This window comes from Narcine bancroftii, chromosome 12 (genome assembly GCF_036971445.1).
Source record: "Narcine bancroftii isolate sNarBan1 chromosome 12, sNarBan1.hap1, whole genome shotgun sequence".
Lineage (NCBI taxonomy): Eukaryota > Metazoa > Chordata > Chondrichthyes > Torpediniformes > Narcinidae > Narcine > Narcine bancroftii.
The window spans coordinates 86,163,641-86,186,026 of record NC_091480.1 but is presented as its reverse complement, the minus strand read 5'-3'; the positions used below and the strand labels follow the sequence as shown (position 1 = coordinate 86,186,026).

The following is a 22,386-nucleotide window of genomic DNA, read 5'->3' as shown; positions in this document are numbered from 1 at the left end:
ATATATACAACCAGTCTCTGGCCTGCTTGTTCTCACAGAACAGAAGAAATGCCAGGCCTGTGAGTCCTTTTACACAGCAAGCTGGCTTCCTGGATCAAAAGCGGCCTGTTTGGACCTGGCAACACAGCACACCCTTTTATACTCACCCTGCTTCGCCTCTGATGTTAGCATGCTTAGTGGATTAAAAAAAAGAAGGACTGAAATTACCCTCCTAATCCACCTTCATTGTGTTTATACAGGTAGGCGAGGTTTATTAAGGGTGGATGATACCCGGCTTGAAGTATCAGTGTAAAAATTTGATGTAATATTACACATTTTATTACATAACAATAAAGGAATCTTGAAGCTTGATTTTTTTTCTCTTTGCCTCAATCCTCATCAATTTCATTTTATAAGGGCCTCACTGTCAAATTTGTTAATAACTCAGGAATGTTGAAGCTCTGCTGAGCATTCACTGCATGGTTGATCAAGCTGTAGGTTTCATTGTCTTGGAACATTTACTAAGTAATAATTTGAAAGAATTCTTCCCAACTGCTCAACTTTGCACACATGAAAAGCTTTCATTTAATTAGTATGCAACGTCAATCCTGCAAACGATTTACCTGGCGGTGTTGGTGGCTGGTGAGGCAATTAATGACATTGTGTTTGCACTCAAATTATGCAAATAGGTAGTACACTTACTCAACCATTGAGCCCCCCCAGTGGGAGGATAATTCAACCTCACTGGTTAGAAAGTGAATCTCATTTGTTTGTGAAAATGATGGAATTGTTGGATGTAAATGAATCAAAATGCTCGAGATTACGTGAAAGAACAAAAGAGAGGATTGAAGTAATTGGCGTCACTAGGGTTGACGTCACCCAGTGCAGTTGCCCATGGAGTCATCCCTCTCCTCCCCCCCACCCCTATGAACTTCCTCCCGTAACAGACTATACAGAATCCTTAGTGAAAGTAATATGGGGAAAAAAAGTTTTAAAAATACAAGATATAGAGTTGTAAATTGCTTAAATGTAATATATCTTAGATTATATGAATACTAACAGCAAAATCGTTTTGTAAAATCTTTCTACATTGAATTACATTATTAGTTACAACATTATTAGTAACTAAGCGGAAGCCTTTTTTTGATTTTTCCTCAGTTTTTCCCGTTAATTACGACTTCATTCTCAAAAAAGGTTATTGATACAGGTTCACAAATACTAATTACTACAATATTGTAGCTGAAACACCAGAGCATTTGACAAAAACAGTGACTATAAAAACACCAGCTGCAATGAAAACAACAGCGCGTGGTTGTAGAGCACGCAGATGAAACCACGTGATTCGAGGCGTCATTGTAATTGGGTAATAATGACGGCTCTGATTGCAGCGCATTGAAAAATTCAAAAAGTAAATGAGCATAGAGTCTTAGGCTTCTTGGTCTATTGATACATGTAAGCTGGGCTTGCGAAAAATGTTTTTGTTGTTATAACTAATTACAGGGATATTTTTTATAAATTTCTGCTGAAATACTGACTTACAACATCATTTCCAGAGTGTAATATTTTTCAGAGACTTCAATGTGGTGTATTAACTTTTATAAGTTAGTTTTATAATCCATTCTTAATCGAGAATGATGACCCAGGCCTTTATCAGAAACACTGTGGGTGAAGGAGAGAACTGGTTGCATTGACTGCTGTAACCCTGCAAAGGTTTGGGATCCTGGACGAAAACGTGGACACCCCACACATAATTTCATTAATGTTGCTCCAACATTGAAAACCTTTGTGTACAGGAAGAGAATACAACTTCCCCCCCCCCCCCCCACCCCTACCCCCACATCTTACCCAGCATTTAAACTGGAGAATCTGCCCAGTTAACCCCATTCATCTGAAAGTTCAAGAGCGATCAGGAGACAGATTGGTAAGCATAGGTAATTAATTTTTGAGTAATTAATAAGCATTTAGGTTAGCGCTGTGCTATTACATCACCAGCACTCTGGGTTCAAATCCTCCACTGTCTTCAAGGAGTTTAAATGTTCTCCCTGTGTCTGCATGGGTTTCCTCCTGGTACTTTAATTTCCTCCCACGTTCTAAATATGTACAGGTCAGTAGATTAATTGCTCACAAGGGTGTAATTGAGCATTACGGACTTGTGGACTGAAAGGGCGGCACTGTATCTCCAAATTAAATTAAATTGATTAATTTAGATGTATTTCATTGCTTTGTCCCATTTTTACTGTATATTTCAGTGTATACGTTGAGTTGTGAAACTGTAAAAAGTGGGAGGGGGGTTGACTTATACTCCTGATATACTTTTGAGACCTTAAATTCACCAAAACAAATAGATTGATGTAGATTTGGCGTACAAGTCGATGTTGGAAGCACCTCTCCACTGGTGGGCGGCACCATAACCGCTGCTACCTGGGACCCCGTGTCCCCAACAGGAGCACGATGTCGCCGCTCCAGCTCCAGGGGCCGTGGCTGCCTGGTAGGCCGATGTTCGTGCCCCCACCAGGAGCACGATGTCGCCGCTCCAGATCTGTGGGCCATTGCTGCCTGGTAGGCCGAAGTTTATTTTTTACTTAATTTACAGCTTTGTTACCCCAAAAAAATGGGGGTTGACCTATATGCCAGATAAAACCATTAAAACGAGACTAAGAAAGGGGAGAGGAGGGTGGGGGGGCAACCTACTTGCTGGTCAACTTGTATATACCAAAGTATACGGTATTACTTACTTTTTGAAATAATATAATTATTCTTAATGTTATGTAAACTTTGTCAGAAACATTCAGCAGGAAGAATGTGTTGGAGCTGGTCAGGGAACAGAGGAAATTGGGCAGGATTTTGCCTTGATTGGAAGACTTTAGTCAGGGGGAGGGATTGAGTTAATCCTCCCTGGATTGATGAAGGCGAAACTGATCTAAGATCATGAGAGACATAGATAAGGATAGATAGTTAATATCGTTTTCCCATGGTAGGGATTTCATGAACAAGAGAATAGAGGTTTAAAGTGAGAAGAAGGAATTTTAAAGGGATATGTTGGATGCATTGCTAGAGAAACTAGTGGAATCACATTAAATAGGCAGGGGATAGACCCAGCGGTTCTCAACCTTTTCCTTTTCACTCACATACCACTTTAATTATTCCCTATGCAATAGGTGCATCGTGATTAGTAAGGGATTACTTAAGGTGGTATGTGGGTGGAAAGAAAAAGTTTGAAAACCTCTGTTTTAATTGTACCTGATTGACTCGTTATGTGCAGGGTTTCATAATCCCAAAGGAAATGGGCCAATGACAATTTTTCTCAAGCAAAACATTTCAGTAACCATTGGGTCTAGAGCAGTGATCCTCAACCTTTCCTTCCCACTCACATCCCACCTTAAGCAATCCCTTACGGATCACAGAGCACTGATGCCATAGGGACAACGTAAAGTGGTAGGTGAGTGGAAAGAAAAACGTTGCGAACCATTGGGATAGAGGAATAGTGCCCCAATGCAGACATGTGGTGAAAGTCCAGAAATCCAGATCTGAACTAACAGAGAATCTGACCTTCTTGAAAACTCTCGCTTTTAAAATTTCGCAGGTTCTTGCATGTGTGCATGCACGGGCAGGCACCACAGATGCACAGAAGTCGCGGAAATAAATGGATAAATTTTTTTTTTGTACTTTGTATTTTATATGAAAAAATGTTTCGTTAATAAACTATCAAAATTGACCTGTTCACCTCTTTCTTTATTCTCCTTAAATTTGAGTTTTAAAAGACCTGCCCGAGAATCCTGAAGATCCAGACTTCAGGATTTTACATGGTTAGAGTGGATGAGCAGATAGGTCTGTATGGACATGAAGGGCCAAAGGGCCAGTTTCTGTGAGGCACATCTTCCAGCACTCCTGTGATCTCAGTTTGTTTACCTATTTAATCAGCAAGCTATTCATACAAGCTGACGTATTGTGCTTGTTGAGTAATATTGTGTTCATTAATTTCATGTCATCCGGTCACAGATCATGTCTAATCAAAGTAGAATCTGTGCATTTTATTTATGGCAGTGGATCGAGTAACCACTAAACCTTCCATTTACTGACAATGCATTTGAATTTCATTGTGCTATTGAATGGCTTGAATCCAGCAAAAGCTGGTGTGAGTAGCAGGGGTTGGAGTATGACTGTGAAAGATAATACATACATTTCCCATTATCTAAACTGTTCTACCAAAATTCTCGAATATGCAATTTTTTTGGGGGCTGAGATGAGTTGAAAAAGTAGGGTTTTTTTTTTAACCCACTGTTCTCAAGTTTGGCTACAGGGAATCAATTTTACAAAGGAGACATTTGTCCATAGGTTACACATTGAAGGAAGGTAGAGCACTGATTATTTATTTTTAAATTGTCTTTTTTTTTTGCCATGAGTTATTGTGATTAATTACATTGTGGCATTCTCAGAATTTGAATTGAATACTGCGCTCTCTCCCCGCTCGCCCGCCCAAGCCGGGCTCTCTCTCCACTTGCCCGCTCGATCTGTCCCGTCTCTCCCCACTCACCCGCCCAAGCCGGGCTCTCTCTCCACTTGCCCGCTCGATCTGTCCCGTCTCTCCCGCTTGCCCGAGCCACACCCTCTCCCCGCTCACCTGCCTGAGCCGCTGTCTCTCCCAGCTTGCCACACTCATTCCTCGCTCGCCCGAGTCGGCCCCGCACCTCGCTCGCCCGAGCTGCCCCTTCACTCTGCTCACCCGAGTCCCCCCTTTCAGCGGGGGGGGGGGGTGCTGGGTGTTGCTGAAATTCTGCTGGAGAACATTCCCTGGGACTGTACATGCAATCCCTTACCCTTCACTGTTGAGGTGAGACCTCGGGATCCCGGGCAGGATAAGCGACGGTAGTGGGGAGGTGTCGGGGATTGGCGAAAGCTGATACAAGTATTCTGCTCATGCTACTGGGCAGTTTAAAGAAATTTCTAATTTATCCAAAAAATCCGTATAACTGATATATATGTATAGGCCAGGTTCTAAGTATTTCGGATAATGAGAAATATAGCAAAGCTGATTAAAGTTGGCTACAAATAGTAACCCAATATGTCTGAAAATCTAAGACAGCAAATTATCTGATCTTTTCTGAATGCAGCAAATGAATCTCTCAAAGAAAACTCATGAAAAGAAAACTCTTCCTTTTTTAAAATAATTTTAAAATTAAATACTTCACAGCGAACCATGTCAATAATATATATACAAATCTTCTTTTCTTTGGCTTGGCTTCGCGGACGAAGATTTATGGAGGGGTAATGTCCACGTCAGCTGCGGGCTCGTTTGTGGCTGACAAGTCCGATGCGGGACAGGCAGACGCGGTTGCAAGGGAAAATTGGTTGGTTGGGGTTGGGTGTTGGGTTTGTCCTCCTTTGTCTTTTGACAGTGAGGTGGGCTCTGCGGTCTTCTTCAAAGGAGGTTGCTGCCCGCCGAACGGTGAGGCGCCAAGATGCACGGTTGGAGGCGATATCAGCCCACTGGCGGTGGTCAATGGGGCAGGCACCAAGACCTTTCTTTAGGCAGTCCTTGTACCTCTTCTTCGGTGCACCTCTGTCACGGTGGCCAGTGGAGAGCTCACCATATAACACAATCTTGGGAAGGCGATGGTCCTCCGTTCTACAAATATTCATCATTGAAATATACACAATCACATTTTCTTTTTTTTTCCTTGCTTTACATTATAGGGAGTGGGAAGGGTGGGAGGAAGGGGGGAATAAAAATGTCACTGTGCATATTTTAACAATGAAGATTTGTATATATTGTTAATGATGTGGTTCACGGTGAAGTATTTTTAATTTGCTGCATTTGGAAAATCCATTCAGAAACGAAGATCAGATGATTTGCTCCCTCATGTGAATGAGTGAAGGAGAGTTGTTTTGGATTTCCACATCATTTCAGCTCATTAGGTTATTGGATTTTAATAAAGATAAAAATTCTGACTGAGTACCACCATTCCCATCCAGCCAAATGTTTGATGGCCGAGAAACCAGTCTGCAGAATCAACAAAAGATTGCATCATGGAAAAAGGCTATTCAGCTAATCCAGGCCGTTCTAACCCAATGCAGTAATAATCCATGTCCTGTTCTTATAGTATTGAATTTTTAAAAAAATATATCAACATCTGTTCCTGTTCACTGAACTGCTTCCATACGCACCATTGGCTGTGCACTAGAGATTTAACCAAGGTTGTGTAATAACGTTTCTTTTTCACGACACTTTTGGGTCTTTTGATAATCACTTCCATTTTCCATTCTCCATCCCTTGACTCATCCTCCAGTGGGAGGTTATGCTCTATTCATTCTAGCCAAACCACTCATAATTTAAACTATCACTATCAGGCCATAACTCACTCGCTCCTGTTCCAGCTTCTTTCATCAAATCCACTGTTATAGCACCATCCAGAAACTTTAGGCTCTACATCCTAACCATCATTTAGATCTAAACTTCACAAAGCTACAAGTGAAAGCATCTCATCAATATTTCACTCTCCTTCAATTTAATTAGACTATGGTGATAAATCCCATCATTCTTCACTTCTGGGCCAGCCAGCGCTGTCAATATATCCAAGTGCTCACAGAACTGAACATCAACAAGAATTCCCCTTGGGGCTGATCATGTATCCACTGAGGTACGGGATGAGTTCTTTTAAATATTCATGATACAGAGCAGGTCACCTCGCACAATTGTTTTTTTTTGTGATGGAGAATGTTGTTGCACACAAAGTTTCCTCTGTATGTGTTCTGTGGCAGAATTTACAGCACGGCAGAATTATTTATTGCAAACTCCACAGGGTCATTAACTCGGCCTGTGACATCACACTCACCAGACTTCACTCCGTCCAGGCCATGCCCTCTTAACTCTGCTACCATTGGGGAAAGGTACAGGAGCCTATAAATGAGCACTCAAAAACATAAGGACGGCTTCTTCCCCGCTGCCATCAGATTTCTGAATAATCAATGGGACCAAAGACACTGTCTTACTTTTCATGCAGTATTATTTTTAATTATAGTAATGTTGTAAGATGGTTATCATATGAATGTCTCCACTACGACGCTGCCGCAAAACACCAAATTTCGTGACTTGTTCATGACAATAAATTCTGATTCTGAATCTTTGTCTGAAGATGGATGAAACATAGGCAAGGTTACATGAACACCTTTGAAAATGAGTGGTGAAAAAATACTGATGAAAAATCCTGACATTCTTTTCAAAGCACCATATAGGCCTAATGTTGACTTCGATATACTAAAATACATTTGTTCAATTGTTACGGTGAAACAGCCTATTTTAATTAAAAAATTATTTTAGCTAATTACAACAGTGAGAAAGCAGACTTAAATTAAATCAGAACAAGATTAATTATTTCCTGATAAATCATTCGTCACTAGAAATCACCCTGGTGAAAAATTGACATTCACCAATTCAGAACCATGCATCTTTCTATTAAACTTTTTTGTCAATGCATGAATCAGCTTTTCTGTAAATAACAATTCCCTAGATAAATAAGATGATGCTATTCAGTGAAATCTATCTTTCTTGAAAGGAAGTCCAAAAAAAATAATGTCAGAGAATTGGAAATGAGTGATTTACTTTTTATTAATTTCAGGCCTCTTAAACTTATTGACAGTTCAAATGAGTCTGCTTGCTGGATTGCACAGAGTTGAAAAAATTGTAATCTATTAGAAAATATGATAGATAAATAGATGTCAGGGGTTCTAAATAAAATTTAGAATCTATTATTCCTTTGGACTTTGCCCATTTCGAAACTTTCACAATATATCCTCCAGACTGGGTCCTTTAGTGAACAACCTGTCCAAACCATCTGGGGGTTGGGCATAAAACCTTTCCTGGAAAACTGGGACGGAGAATGAGCTTGTTGGTCGTCCCTGAAAATGGGGACACAGAGTCCAAAGCAATAAACAGATAATAAATGACATTCTAATAAATATTAGAGCAAACAAATATTCTAACAAGATTCTAATAAATAGCACCACCACTATTGCTCCATTTAAACAGCAGTAAGCCTGGAGCGCGCAGTCATGGAGTCCAGTGGCAAAGCTCAAACTTGCTCGCCTTACACAAAGCTATCAGCTCTTTTATTGTGCTCCAAGTTACCCTTGGCATTGGATCTACTACCTTTTCAGATTTCAGTGATGACTGTAAAGCTCTGAGGGAGAAAAGACATTTGAAAATAAATTACATTTTGTTTGGAAAATTATTTTGATCTTGTTTATTGTTTTTAATTATTTGTGCTTTTTTGGCTAATTTCATATGCTAATCCTTTTTTTAAACTGTAAATGTTTATTTCAATTGTAATAGTTTATAAAATTTCAGAATCTCAGAAACATGAACAAAAGTTTAAGAGTCTGAAAGCTTTGACAATAGGCAATGCTCTTGATAGGATTTGGTTGGATGTCAAAGCTGTCAACCAAGTTTTGACACTATTTATTTGAGCTTCCCTCTATCGACTATTTACACGGGGAGCAGTGTTTAAAGGGGACCCAGAGAATTATTAAAGACCCTTAAGGTCCAGCCTGCAGTATCTTTGAGATACTACCTTCAAGAAAGAAGTACAGGAGCATAAAAACCAGGACTACCAGCCTGGTAAACAGTTTCCTCCCACAGGCAGTGAGATTATTAAACAATCAGAGAAACCTGTAAATTATTTTTATACATATTTCTTTTTGATCATTATCTTTGTATATTGCTCGTGAGTGGGGAGTGCTGTGTGTCTGTGCACTATGGTCCAGAGACACGCTATTTTGTCAGGTTGTGTATGTACAATCAGATGACAATAAGATGGAACTTGAGCTCGAGGGCAAGGCCTTTCAGTGAGATGCTTGTCCTCTGAGAGTCATGAGGCACTTTTACAGAGCCGCTGAGAAGCAGAAAATTTCCAGATATTTTCTGTCCTGATATAATTTATTTGTTAAATTCCATCCCGTAATTTTTACACCAAGACTCCTACACATTTTTTATGGAGCGGCTGCAGAATAAGTTGGCCGCAGGCACTCCACGAGAAACTGGGCTACTGAATTCGACATTGCCCCTCTGACAAACTCCACACCAGAGGAAGGAAGTATAAAAGTGCTGTGTAAACAACCACTCTGGAGGGAAGTATACAATTATTTTTCCTAGAATTTTTCCTTTATTTCTGTGTAAAAATCACAACAGAATCACAGAACACAAAAACAGGCCTCTTGACTCATCATGTCCAATCCGACCATTGTCAGGCCTGGATTAACCATTAAGCAAAATAAGCAGGTGCTCTGGGCACCAAGGGAAGGGGGCACTACACCGTTTTCTTTTCCAGTGCTGGATTGACCACGGTCCAGCTGAACTAGGGTCCCACAATTTGCATTTTTTCCTGTTGCCCTAGTTATAAGTAAATAATTTGCTTGTATTGCTTACTGCTATTTAGTGTTAAATAAAATTGTAAAAAACAGGTTATTTTTGATATAGTTGTGGGGTCCAGCCTGGAAGAAAACAGAAATTTTAATCTATTATTTCACATTCAGCGCTTATGGAGTCTTAATGTCTTGCCAGTTGGACAATGGAAGGGTTGAGGGGATCCATCATTAGGCTATGCTTAGGGCATCAGTTGGCCTTAATTTGGTCCAATCATTCTACACTGGTCCCATTTACCCTCATTTGTTAATTTCATTTGCATCACCTTGTTTCCACAAACATTATCCCAACACTTACTTGTGACTGGCCCTTTGTATCTAATTAGACATTAATTTCATTGATTTTGAATCAATTGCCTGAGAATGAATTATATTATCATACTGTCCAATGCAGACAATTTGCACAGCTTTCACTGAAACACTATATAGTCAGACAGATTCATTTTAGTTTTAACATGGCCTGTTTTTCAGGTGACTGACTTACGTGGGAGAGTGGGGGGGGGGGGGAGTGGGGGGGGGGGGTGGGGGGGGGAGCAAGGCGATAATTTTATTGTACTCCGAGAATATGGGCGGACAGACTGACACACAGAGAAAATAAATAATTTTGATTTTCCTCAAACCCTTTAGAATAATGAACTACAGGAAAGAAAGATTAAAATATCAATTCCCTCACTAGAATACTAAACAGCTTGATCCCAATTGTTTGGTATAGGTTTTCATTTCCCCACCCTCACTCCCACCCACTCTAATCTCATCCTCTCTCTCTCCCCCATCCACAATTAGAGATGGAAAGGCCGAGAGCTAAAAACTAGTGGGTGGGGGGCTTATCTAAGAGGAGGAGGAGGGTTGGAGATGGGTCAAAGGGTCATTCATGGAGGATAAGGTTTCTTTGTCAGAAAAAGTAATCACGGAGGAGACACAAGAGGCTCTGTATCATGATGGGCTGATGTGATTTCTTCTTGCACTCTCAGATTCCATGATTAGAGTCAAACTAGATAGATGAATAAATAATGATAGGGCTAGATAAATTACAGGAACTCACCGACATGTTAGTCGGCGTCCTGGGGTCTGTAGGCTGGATGTGGCCATCTTGATTTCTGTGCACATACGCGAGTCTTTGGTTGGCGCATGCGTGGTGGGTTCGCATATTGGAGGTCGATTGGTGGCATGTGTGATAGTTAAGGGAGTGAATTCAATATCGCGAGGGTGCTTAAGTCTTACGCGTGTGGCAACCGAGCTCTAATACGCGAACCGAAGACTCACGCATGCACACAGGAACCAAGATGGTCACCCCTGCCTACGGACCCCGGGACACCAACTAACAAGGTAAGTATGCAATTCTGACATTCATCCATTCCGCGTTTCGACTGGTAATCCAGAACGGAACATGGACGTATATCAGAGAGTACCTGTACAGTAAAATCTCCATTATCTGGAATTCAAGCCACCAGCAGCTTCAAGCACATGGTTAGTTTGTCATTCATGCATCACATAATCTCAAACAATTGGCAAATTCACTTATCAAGCATCTACCAATCCCTATAGGTGCCAGATACCAGGGCTTTTACTGTACATGGTTGCAATGAACTGCTGGAATTTATCGACACACATGCTGCAAATTCGGGACGCTTGCATGGTTCTTGAAGCTGAAAATACACAAAATTACTCAGCAGGTCCACCAGTGTCTGTGGGAGGCAGAGATATTTAACCAGTGTTTCAGGTCTGAGCTTCTGTGCCTCTGCGGGACCTGCTGAGTTTCTCCAGAAATTTTACGTATTTACTACAATCACAGCATCAGCAGACTCTCTTCTTTCACTTCCTCCAGCTGTGGTATGTTATGGACACCCTGAATTGATGGAACATATGCACAAGGGCACAGGAATTGGCCGAATTTCTCAACAATTTACAATCAGACAAGTCTTTCGTCTCCTGCTACGGATCAAAGTTGAAACGTATTGTTTGGAATTATTTGAGACATCTCAAGAGTTATGGAAAGAGGGAGCAACTAATTAATTCAAACGAGAAACATAACCATGACCATAGGGTATAGAAGCAGAGATACGCCATTCAGCCCATCGAGTCCTGTATGCCGTTCCATCAGGAGTTGATTTATTCTCCAACTCAGCCGCACTCCCCTGCCTTCTCCCCATAACCTTTGATACCCTGACTGTTCAGGTAACCATCACAGAAATATACCAAGCGACTTGGGCTCCACAGCAGCCTGTGGTAGCAAATTACATACATTCACTACTCACTGGCTAAATAAATTCCTCTGCATGCATTCTGTTTTAAATCCTTCAATCCTGAAGTTGTGTTCTTGCCCTGGACTCCTCTGCCATGAGGGACAACATTGCCACATCTACTCTGTCCAGGCCTTTCAACATTTGAAATGCTTCTAATGAGGTCCCCTATCATTCTTCCAAACTCCAAGGGGTACAGTCCAAGAGCTGTCAAACGTTCCTCATGTGCAAATCCCTTCTTTGCATAAATCATTCTTGTGAATCTTCTCTGAACACTCTCCAATGCCACCACATCCTTTCTTAAACAAGGAGCCCAAAACTGTACCCCAACATTGCATTTGTCTTCTTCACAACTGGCTCAACCTGAAGGTTATCCCTGCGGTACAAGGGTGGCTAACTTTTTAATTTTTTAAAATTGAGACATACTGCATCGTTAAAGACCATTTTGGCCCACGAGTATGTGCCTGGGATGTAGGTTACTTAGGCGGCATGGACATTTGGGCCAAAATGGCCTGTTACCATGCTGAATGTCTAGATTACTTTAGGGTATCCTGCACGAGGGCTCCCAATTCCTTTTGCACCCCAGAATTTTCTCCCCATCCAGATAATAGTCGGCCCTTTTATCCCTTCTACCAAAGTGCAGGACCGTACACTTTCCAACATTATATTTCATTTGCCACTTCTTTGCCTAATCTCCTAATCCATCTAAGCCTCGCCCTTTCCTCATCACTACCTCCCCCTCCCCCCCCCCCATCTTTGTATCAACGACCACCAAGCCAGTTATTTCACAATCTAAATCATTAACATACAACATGAAAAGAAATGGCCCAACACCGACTGCTGCGTGGGTTTAACCTTCCTCCAACTGTTCAAAACATAGGTTATTGGGTGTAAATTCTATGGCTTGGACTCATGGGCTGTATGTCTAAATTTAAATTTAATTGCTATGCTAACCATGTTTTCCCTATGTTAAAGTTGGTAATTATAGACATTAAATCTTGTTCATTTATTATAGTCTTTCTGTTTAAAATGGATAAAACATTAATGTGTTGCTGGGAGTTGGAAGTGCAGAGGCAGATTCCACAGAAGACCTGATTGTGTTGAATAAAGAACTTTTGTGTTCACCATTTTCAGTCCCCAGTGGCTCGATGACAGTTACGTCAAACAATGCAAATACAATTTTGCCTGTTGTAACTCCCTTCATCCATCGACCTGCGTAATTCGATCCATTACAATTGTTAACAACTTAATCTCTCGAGGAAGAGCTAAATTGAAGAATAATTCATGCCTATCTGAAAGGCAAAAGAAGATCACGGTTTTATTTCATTCAAAGATGCTGCAGTCTCTCAGCAACATTATGGCTGTGGCTTTTGAAGCTAAAGCTTCGTGGAAGCATAAAATTAAAAAATGTATATCGAACAATCGAGGCCAGGCTGTTTAGTATTCTAGTTATGGAGCTGATATATTCGATCTTCCTTCCACTAATCCACTATTCTACAATATTCTACAGGTTTGGTGGGGCGGGGGAGGCGGAGGTAACCAAAATTCCTTCCGTACGTGTCAGTCTGCCCACACATATTCAAGGAGGACACGGTTAAATTATCTCCTTGGCTAAAAGTAATTATTTTATCCACATTGAGCTGAGTCCTGTGCCTGCAAGATAATTAAATGCATATATAAAGGATACAAAGTCTGCTGACACACAATCATTTCAAATTCTCCTATGGAGGTTTCAGTGTCTGGGTCACAATAGAAATGTGGGCTTTATTCTCTTGGCATGATACTTTTCTGGAAATGGAAATCTCGAAGCCACCACAATTGGCTGAATACTCGTATAGTCTCAAGTGATACTTTGAGCTTTCATGTTAATGGAGCCTATTTTAGAGAGCGCGATCTGTTGAAAATGCGGATTAGACCTTGGTGGGGCCTGTCTGGACCCCAGAATAGGTTTCCACAGACCCTGTGCATCTTGCATTTCCAATGCAGGGGACTGATCTTACTCATCCCCTGGTACTCTCAAGGCACAGAACCAGGTTTCAGTAGTGGGCAATACACAAACTTGCTCGAGAAACAGGCAGGCGCCTGAATTAGGCATCAGTCATTTGATTTTAGAACACATGTCCTCAGATCGTTCCCTATAGGCTTCGTCAGGGTGCAAACTTTGGAGCAGTATCTTGCTTTCTGTGAAAGCATTCATGGATATGAGCAAGGCACATATAATAAATAATTGAGAAAAATGTAAAAGCAACTTTTAAAAATAAATATACGAACAATATTCAGAAATGATTTTGCTGTGGTTTAGTGTTTTTAAAAAATGGGCAGCTCGATTGGCGTCGCGGTTAGCGCAATGCCTTTACAGCACCAGCAATCAGAACTGGGGTTCGAATCCCGTGCTGTCTGTTAGGAGTTTGCACCCGTGTCTGCGTGAGTTTTCCCTGGGGGCTCCCACCGTTCAAAAATGTACTGGGGGGGGGTTGTAGGCCAATGGGGTGTGATTTGGCAGCCCTGGCTCGTGGGCTGAAATGGCCTATAGGACTATCTGTATATGTCTGTAATTATTTCAAAGAATGATGTCCCCTCCTCTGCTTCCCAATCTTCCATCCTAGAACGCTGTCGAAATCAATGGAATCTGGTCTGACCTGCTGCAGAATTAGGGAGAGATTGTTCGAATGAGACGGGGCACTGCTATCTGAATTCCAGTGGCACCAGCACTGGATATGCCATCCAATTGGGATAAAATGCTTGCAGTGCCATTTAAAACCATACATCGCAGCCAGCAAAATTACCTCCTGCTATTATCTCCCACCACCCCTCCCCCTACCATTGTGTTCAGACGCCTGCCGACATTCTTCCCGACCTTAAGCCTGAAACGTCGGTTATATCTCTTTATCTTGGGATATAAAGTACAATGTTTGACCTGCTGAGTTTCTCCAGCAACGTGGTTTTTTAAATTTCCTCAATCTTGAACTCACTCACTCAGAAAATCTACACTGTTTTGTTGGAAAGTTAGTGAGTGAGTCTATCGGGGATTTATTTTAATTTTTGAAACAACAGCAGCTGGATGAATTTGTTTCCAACAGCATGACTAGGTCGTGATGCTTCTAGCAGTAAAACAAGCAAAAAAAAACAGTCTAGTTCCACTATCAAAGTATTGAAGAGCAACGCAGAACAGATTTGTGTTGCCAATGCAGTCTTCATACTAGCTTTTCATTGCCATCAAAATAAAAGTCCTGAATGAATCAACATTGCTTTCATAATTTCAATCCACAGTCAGGCAAAATTCTGATTAAAATACCTTTTAAATTTAAATTTAGAGATACAGCACACTAACTGGGCCTTCTGGTCCATGAACCTATACCACCCAATTACACCCACGTGACTAATTAACCTACTAGCCCGTCCGCCTTTGGCATGTGGGAGGAAGCTGGAGCACCCAGAGGAACCCCTCTCAGGTCACGAGGAGAAGCTCCGTAAAACAGTGCTGGATTTGAAACTAGGTTGCTGGTCTAAATGTGCATATTAATATTCAGAAAGTTCCTTCCCTTGTACATTTTTATTTTCTTTCCTAGCCATTGTCAAACAGTGTTTGAGAATGGGTTTATTCCATGGACTTATTACCAAGCAAAGGTTGGCATAGCGGTTAGTGCATCGCCTTTACAGCGCCAGCGATTGGGACCAGGGTTTGAATCCCGCGCGGTCTGTAAGGAGTTGGCACGTTCTCCCCGTGTCTGCGTGGGTTTTCCCCGGGGGCTCCAGTTTCCTCCCACCGTTCGAAAAGTACCAGGGGTGTAGGTTAATTGGGTGTAAATTGGGCGGCACGGACTCACAGGCTGAAAGGGCCTGTTTTTAGGCTGCATGTCTAAATTTTAAAAAAATTAATTAAAAAAACTAAATGAGAAAGTAGAAATTAGTAAAATTGGGAACAAAGTCGTTTCCTTACCAAGAATAGGATGCTTCCATTGTTATTACTAGCCTACCATCTCGAGAATGTCTTGTTAATCGATGGTTTATTTTCCATTAGGCCCTTCAGCCCACCACTATCTTACCCATCAGCACTGATCCCACTCGACTGCATTAATTCCATGTCCTGCTATACCTTGCTGATTTAAGTATCTGTCATTAATTGTTCCAACTCTTCCTGCCTCCAACACGTCTTCTGGCAACATATTACAATGACATTGCATCTGAAACATTTACCCCCTCAGATATTCTCGGGGCTCAATGTGTATATTGGGCAAGCTATGGGAATGAACTTTACAATCCTCTTTGAAGCAGCTGTCTCCGCTGCACTTAGGTGTTAGATTTCCTACCTGGTTACTGCTGAGTTCATTGGGAAACAAATAGACTAACACCGTGGACTAATAAACCTTAAAAAAAAGTGTTGATTTATGTCTTGATCACATGACAATATACTGGAATAGGTATTATATAGGCAAAGTATTGATCAACATGCTGCCTTTTTGTCAAACAAGCCTAATTCCAAAACAAATCACGTATCAGAAAATATTCTGTCACATGCAATGTCAGACTTGGAGTGTGCTGTCAAACTTGGAAAGATTACTTTACAATTTATTTTAGTCAGGAGCTTCTTGGAACACCATGCACTAATTTACTGCAGTGTTGTGTACAGAATGGTGTCATTTGATGTGCATCTGATGTGGAAATCATATCAGATATGCAAGGGTCCTTGAATTTAAATTTAGGCACACAGACATACATCATGGTAACAGGCCATTTCAGCCCATGAGTCCATGGAGTCCAATTTACACCAATTAACCTACAACCCAGTACTTTTTTTTTGAATGGTGGGAGCCCCTAGAGAAAACCCACACAGTCACGGGGAGAATAGACAAACTTCTAATGGACGGCACAGGATTTGAACCCCAGCCCCAATCGCTGGTGCTGCAAAGGCATTGGGCTAACCGCTACGGCATCGGTGCTGCCCCTTGAATTTGGTTGAATTTCTGGAGTGGGAAATGGTTGCAGAAATCGGGGCTGGTTGCACAGCACTGAGGAAAAAACAGCACCGATCACTTGAATTTCTTGGCAAAATCCTTCAAATTTTAAACAGTAATAACTAATCCAAATGGATTTACATAGGAACAGGAGGAGGCCAAAAATGGCCCATCGAGCCTGCTCCGCCATTCAATACGATCATGGCTGATCTAATTTATGACCTAACTCCACCTACCTGCCTTCTCCCCATATCCCTTAATTCCTCTATCATGTAAAAATTTATCTAACCGAATTTTAAATATGTTTAATGAAACATATGTTTAAACATGCATCACAAAGTTTTATCACTTTGGTTAGTTGTTTCAATTTAGTATCTGCAGTATCTCACAAGACTCATGTGTGGTCAGCAATGGAAAGGGTAAAGAACTTCAAATTCCTAGTTGTCAACCAGGAATCCTGAGGCCTCCATGTCAATCCTATCATGAAGGCTTGCCAACGGCTGTACTTTGTGAGGAGATTTGGTGCATCACCAAGGACTCTTGCAAATTTCTACAGGTGTACCATTACATCACTGTCTGGTTTGGAGGTGCCAGTGCATGAGGTTAGGGTTAGTGATAGGAAAAGGCTACAGAGGGTTGTGAACTCAGCCATCATGAGCATTAATCTTCACTCCACTAAAGACTTCTACATCCTCTCAGACCCTCACCACCCAGGCCACGCCCTCTTCTCACTGCTACTGTCAAGAGAGACATTTGATTTTGAATGCATCACAATACTAAGTAGTTGCCCTCGCCTCCCTTATCACTAGAAGGGCCATATCAATGAGATGGAAAGATGCTGTCCCTCCCACTCACACTCAACGGATGTCCGATATGATGGCATGTCCGACTTGGGGGAAAAAAAAAGAGATGTTCCACTATTGAAGTGAATTTCAACTTTGTTTCTTTATGGGATTATTTTCAAAATTTGTAAGATTAACTATTTTCTGGTTTATGACCACTTTGGTTACCTTATTTTTTTTAATTATCAGTAGTGGTCCGTCTGTGTTAAGCCAATAGCTTCTGTACTACCAGAATAGTAGTTTAATGTTTTTTCCCCCACTTCTTTTTAATGTAACAATCTTTCTTTCTTCTTTGGCTTGGCTTCACGGATGAAGATTTATGGAGGGGTATGTCCACATCAGCTGCAGGCTCGTTTGTGACCGACAAGTCCGATGCGGGACAGGCAGGCACGGTTGCAGCGGCTGCAGGGGAAAATTGGTGGGTTGGATGTTGGGTTTTTCCTCCTTTGTCTTTTGTCAGTGAGGTGGGTTCTGCGGTCTTCTTCAAAGGAGGTTCCTGCCCGCCGAACTGTGAGGCGCCAAGATGCACGGTTGGAGGTGAGATCAGCCCACTGGCGGTGGTCAATGTGGCAAGCACCAAGAGATTTCTTTAGGCAGTCCTTGTACCTCTTCTTTGGTGCACCTCTGTCACGGTGGCCAGTGGAGAGCTCGCCATATAACACGATCTTGGGAAGGCGATGGTCCTCCATTCTGGAGACGTGACCTACCCAGCGCAGTTGGATCTTCAACAGCAATACCATCTGTAATACTCTTAAGATTTTTTAAATATTCAATTTTATTCTCATATGCCTACATAACATTTATACGATGAAACTAAATCAAATATTGAAAGAGAAGTACAGGAGCCCAAAAACCAGCACCCAATGGTATTAAAACACCTTCCCCTTGGCCATCAAATTTCTGAATGGACAATGAATGACAGACACTACCTCAACTTTTCCCTTCTTTTGCAGTAGCTTATTTATTAAAAAAAATGTAATTTGTTGCACCTGTGATGCTGCTCCACAACAATGAATTTTGTGATACATATTCATGGCAATAAATTCTGATTCCGATCTTTTATTTCCATATTCTGCATATTCTTTACCTGTCTGAGTATTCAATTCATGTTACATCGTGTATATCTTGTGATTACATTACTGCAATTGTTAAATGTGATTATTTGATAGACCATCTCTATACAAATTAAATTGTACTATTTAAAAGGTGAAAATGTATTATTTCTCTTCTATGCTCCCACCTGTATCAACCCATTAACTCTAACTTCTTAGACTGCTCTCTGCCTCCTTTCCCTTTTTCTGTCCCGTGCTCCCCCCACATTTTTATTCAGGGGGGTCTGCCTGATTTCCCACATTCCTGACTGTTACATAGTGTTAGGTAAAAACATCATGAGCTGGGAATGTAGAGGGAGTCTCCCAGTGCTGGGCCGTAACAAGATGCAGTTGTGACCTTGTACTCTCAAGATAAGAGTGGGGATGACAAATTGATGTGCAGGAGGCTAGCAGAGAGGGACAGCAACAGTTTATTCATTGGACAATGTCATGGTATGATAATTTACTAAGTACGTATCCTAAGGTATATAAAAAACACCATTTGCTGATAACGGCAGAATGCGCCTTCTCCAACTAACACTGTTAGTTGCAAGTGTTACAATCCGGCAATAAAGAACAAAGAACCTTGATTTCGACTCAGTCTGGTGTTTGACTCACTCATTCATGAACAAAGCAGACCTAACAATAGTCAGGAGAACATGAACTATTTTGTAACCGCATAAGAATACACCCTTCTCATTGTAGTAACTGTGGTCCGCCACATGTGAGTGTGTGAACAATTTCTTGAGATGGTGGAAGTCATCAGTAAGCAAAGTCTCTTTTTGTATTTGAATCTTGCTTCTCTAAATTGTTTAAGAAGCCTTCCAATTAACACAGAGACATAAAATTGATGAAGGACTCAACTCAAAACATTGACTGACTTGTCCTTCCTATGGAACACAGGTATAACCTGCTAAGTTTTATCCAGCACTTTTAATCATTCTCCCCCACCACCACCACCACCCCCCCCAGCATCTGTCGATTTTCTTACGTGGTGGTACACCACCGGCCTACTGCAGGGGGCAACCTCTGTACCTGCAGTAGTGTACCGCTGGCCTACTGCAGGGGGAAACCTCTGTATCTGCAGGAGTGTAAGGGGATAGGACAACACCTGGCCGGCTGTCAATCAGTCGGCCTGAATGGATCAAGCCCCACCCAGTCGGGTGTCACTCATCCTCCAGGATGCAAGCCTGCTTCAGCCTCCCGAGGCCTCACTCAGAGTTGCTGCAGCTACAGCCAGCCTGGCTCTGTGGAAGTCTTTGTGGATTAAAGCCTGTTGTACAGTCTTTACCTCTAGCAAATACTAGAGCGCATTGGATGTCCCCCAAAGTTCCTCAACATGATTATCCAACTGCACGAAAACCAACAAGGTCGGGTCAGATACAGCAATGAGCTCTCTGAACCCTTCTCCATTAACAATGGCGTGAAGCAAGGCTGTGTTCTCGCACCAACCCTCTTTTCAATCTTCTTCAGCATGATGCTGAACCAAGCCATGAAAGACCCCAACAATGAAGACGCTGTTTACATCCGGTACCGCACGGATGGCAGTCTCTTCAATCTGAGGCGCCTGCAAGCTCACACCAAGACACAAGAGAAACTTGTCCGTGAACTACTCTTTGCAGACGATGCCGCTTTAGTTGCCCATTCAGAGCCAGCTCTTCAGCGCTTGACGTCCTGCTTTGCGGAAACTGCCAAAATGTTTGGCCTGGAAGTCAGCCTGAAGAAAACTGAGGTCCTCCATCAGCCAGCCCCCCCACATCTCCATCGGGCACACAAAACTCAAAACAGTCAACCAGTTTACCTATCTCGGCTGCACCATTTCATCAGATGCAAGGATCGACAATGAGATAGACAACAGACTCGCCAAGGCAAATAGCGCCTTTGGAAGACTACACAAAAGAGTCTGGAAAAACAACCAACTGAAAAACCTCACAAAGATAAGCGTATACAGAGCCGTTGTCATACCCACACTCCTGTTCGGCTCCGAATCATGGGTCCTCTACCGGCATCACCTAAGGCTCCTAGAACGCTTCCACCAGCGTTGTCTCCGCTCCATCCTCAACACCCATTGGAGCGCTTTCATCCCTAACGTCGAAGTACTCGAGATGGCAGAGGTCGACAGCATCGAGTCCACGCTGCTGAAGATCCAGCTGCGCTGGATGGGTCACGTCTCCAGAATGGAGGACCATCGCCTTCCCAAGATCGTGTTATATGGCGAGCTCTCCACTGGCCACCGTGACAGAGGTGCACCAAAGAAAAGGTACAAGGACTGCCTAAAGAAATCTCTTGGTGCCTGCCACATTGACCACCGCCAGTGGGCTGATATCGCCTCAAACCGTGCATTTTGGTGCCTCACAGTTTGGCGGGCAGCAACCTCCTTTGAAGAAGACCGCAGATCCCACCTCACTGACAAAAGGCAAAGGAGGAAAAACCCAACACCCAACCCCAACCAACCAATTTTCCCCTGCAGCCGCTGCAACCGTGTCTGCCTGTCCCGCATCGGACTTGTCAGCCACAAACGAGCCTGCAGCTGACGTGGACTTTTACCCCCTCCATAAATCTTCGTCCGCGAAGCCAAGCCAAAGAGAAGAAGACAGTCTTTACCTTGTGCGTGTCTGATTCTGGCTAATAGTGCACGACATCTTATTTACAGAAAGCATCATAAAACACCCAAAACATTTGTGCATCACAGCAGTTTTCATACTGACAGAAGTTTAATCCAGGGAAAATTTTAAAAATTGATATGGTAGACAATCGGAATCATTTTGCCAGGATTAAGAATAGCAAATCCGAGGGAACATGCATCTAAGTTGAGGGGAGAGGGAGAATTTAAAGGAGAAAGGCAAGCAAGTTATTTTTCACACACAGAAACTGGAATGGGTTGAAAGGTGATCATCGATGGAAGCAGAGATGATAGTCATGTTTATGAGGCCTAGAGATCAACATGTTGGAAACGGGATAATTTTGTATCATGTTCAGTGCAGACATTGTGAATCAGAGGCCCTCAGGCAATGTTGCGAGATCACAGTCCAATATTTTCCATATTAAAACCAACATGTCTTGTAAGTGATGTTTTACATTTTAAATATTAAAACTTAGAAATACAGCTCAGTAACAGGCCCTTCCAGCCCATAAGCAGGTGCCACCCAACTCCCGTATGTTTTGAAGGGTGAGGGGAAAACAGAGCACTCGGGGGGGAAAACCCATGCAGGGACGGGGAGAACGTACAAACTTCTTATAGACAGTGCAGGATTTGAACCCAGGCTGCTGGTGGCTGTAACAGTGTTGCACTATCCGCTATGCTAACCGAGTCGCCTAATCAATAGAGACTGATAGTTGGCCATGCTCTCCAAGGACTCCTTCCCCAGTGCATAGCTGTCATTACTTGCCCTCAGCTAACATTTGCTGGGTCCCTGAAGAACATATTGATGGTTGGAGTTGTACGTATCACATTAGCAGTCAATTCTATCAGACGATGATGATAATCTGTAGCCCTTTATATGGTGAAACCTCACATTAAACCTGGCTCAAGTTAAAAAAAGGCAAATTTACCTTTTATGGTGACGACCTATAACACAGATCATGTTGTGCCCTTATCCAGAGCTGAGTCGGTAGTCGGCTCCCAGTCCTGAAGGAGGTGGGGCAAGTCATGGAGTAGAACCCCCTCCATTGTGACTTCAAACATACATGCTGAGAAGGGAAAGCAGCCTATACTTGAAAATGGTGACCAAAGAGCAGATAAGAGCACTAGTGGAGATCTGTGTAAGCAGTCTTAGGACTCAGGCAGATCTCCAGCGCATCAAAATACTTTCTAATAACTATATGAGTGTTTTAAAAATTCACACTCCAATGTCATCAACCC

General features: G+C 42.2%; 1 long non-coding RNA gene across 3 annotated transcripts in view; it reads right to left on the bottom strand.

Moving 5' to 3' along the window:
- LOC138747354 (uncharacterized) overlaps nucleotides 1-22,164 on the bottom strand; it is a 50,333-nt gene extending 28,169 nt beyond the window's left edge. For 2 of the 3 annotated variants that reach the window (XR_011347437.1, XR_011347439.1), the window contains exon 1: nucleotides 147-257. This is a non-coding gene — a long non-coding RNA (uncharacterized lncRNA). Of the gene's footprint in view, nucleotides 1-146; nucleotides 258-22,076 lie in introns of those variants that run through there. The other variant, XR_011347438.1, reaches the window with a different exon arrangement.
- Between the last annotated feature and the right edge of the window lie 222 nt (nucleotides 22,165-22,386).